Raw genomic sequence first — 2,221 nt, 5'->3', positions numbered from 1 at the left:
TTCATAAGAGCACCCCGTTGACTCAGTGGCAGCTAAAAGCAAGAACAATCCTGCAGGCATGCAACTATTAAAGAACTTGAGTACTCCCTCACTCCTGCTCCCACCTGTGCAATATGCTACACTGCCCTGTTGATTGTCTGGGATTCCGTCTTTAATTCATCAAGCAAAACTGTGAAGTGATACGGACAAATTGAGGAAAGTTTTTGCGTGGGAGCTTCCAAACGAATGCCAGTTCTGCCATTAACTACTCAACCTTGAACGTTTGTTTTCTTCTCTACTCTGGCCCTGTGTCACTGTCTGATAGATGAGTGTTGGCATCTAAGGACAATGTCGGCTCTAACACCTAGTGACTTCAAAGGCCTGTTGAAAGTTATCTGGGAGGTCCCGTTTAAAATGGTGCCAAACAGATGGACGCCTGATAAAAGAAATGTAGCCTTTCACATTTCCTGATAAGATTTCAGCATCAAATATGTTGTTTTTTAAAAATCACTCAGAAATGTCAGCTTGACCAGACCACTATCCTGCCTTCTCTCAGGTGAATGTTAGAAACAGGTGCTCCGGCACAGACTGAGAAGCCCACCAGAACTGCCTGTTTCTTTCCAAGGTCAACTCAAGGTGCTGGAATGAGTCTGCAAAGCCCCATCTGGCTCGGGACCGGGTTACCTTAGCCATCACTTCTCTCCCTGTGCAGTGTCAATTAACAGGCAATTAAAACTCTAGACTGCTCCACTGAATGGTCCCCAGACAAGGAGCACTGGAAAATGAGAAGCGGGAGGCTTCATGCCTTCTTTTGCTCTTTGTCCTTCTTTTATTATGTATTCAAAATCATAACTTACCCATTGACTCTGAAACCTGCTTCATTTGAAGACTTCCAGGATATATATATATATATATGCCTGTTTTTATTCATCATTTGGTTTGTTCATTTATCATATCACTTATATGCTTGAATTACCTTTGGTGACTTCCTATGTGTCAGAAAGCTGAATCTGAAGCTCTCTCCCTGGTTTTCCTAGGTCCTCCACAACTGAGTTACACGCGATCACATTCCCACACCACCTTTCAAATACTATCTGGTGTCCTTTTATCCCAGCGTCTTTTCTCTCAGCACCCATCAAAAACTGCTCCATCTGCAAAGCCCACTTCAGACCCAATGTCATGATGGCTCCAGGTCCAATTTATTGATTCGCTTCTGAATTTCAGAGGTAACTATAAAATTGAACACTAACCCGCCGCCACTGAGGAGAGTCTGCTTCATATAGACCTTAGCTAGGTCCCGACACTGTCAATCTTTGCAGGAACAGGCAGCTTTCTCACTCTCCTGTAGAGCAGCGGGTGAGTTTGAACCAGACATTTTGCAGTCAATATCCCAAGGCTTTTTATTTCCTATGTACTCATATTATCACCCTTGCCAATTTTTCTCTTCATATATTGGCTAAAACTCTTGGAGGGGAGGACCTACGTCATATTTTTCTGTATGCCTTCAGACCCTACACAGAAGAGTGGTATTCATAACTGAGGGCCTGTTCGGGGATTTTAAAAATGACTGCTTTTATACTCAGTTGGATAAAATGTAATCTTCACACTTTGTATAGAAGTTTAGAGTCATGTAGCCTTAGAACTTTAGAGCCTTAACAATCCCAAACCAAACCTATTGTTGTTGAGTCAATTCTGATCCTGTAGGACAGAATAGAACTGCCCCATAGGGTTTCTAAGGTTATATTCTTTAGGGAAGCAGACCACCATGTCTTTCTCCTACAGAGAGACTGGTGATTTGAACTGCTGACCTTTGCGTTTGCAACTAAGCTGCATTACTGGGGTTTGGAGACTGTAGAACTAAAATTCCTTATTTTCTATTTTACAGACGAGAAAGATAAGGTTTAAATGGGAACATCAACTTGCTCAAAGTTAAACTGCCAGGAAATTACTAACTGGACTCCAGTTCCAGATCTTGTGAGTGAGAGTCTTCTGCTCTTTCCCCTGTCCTAGCAAGTCAAACCCTTTCTCCACTATGACCCATTTAATAGATGCTCACCTGAACGAAGCTCTCCTGTGGGTGAAAGAGCAGAGCAACATCAAGAGCAGTTTCAGGATGCAAGTCACATTCCTGTAGGTATTACCTTACCTCTCTCCCAATTTCTGAGGAGTTGCAAATGTCAGTACTTTAAATGCTATTAGTGTCAAGTGATTTGTGAAAAGACTGTAGCTTTACACATGGCAT

Source organism: Echinops telfairi, unplaced genomic scaffold (assembly GCF_000313985.2).
Source record: "Echinops telfairi isolate 266 unplaced genomic scaffold, ASM31398v2 ScPeMD7_17;HRSCAF=63, whole genome shotgun sequence".
Taxonomy (NCBI): Eukaryota; Metazoa; Chordata; class Mammalia; order Afrosoricida; family Tenrecidae; genus Echinops; species Echinops telfairi.
Note: the sequence above shows the minus strand (reverse complement) of the source record.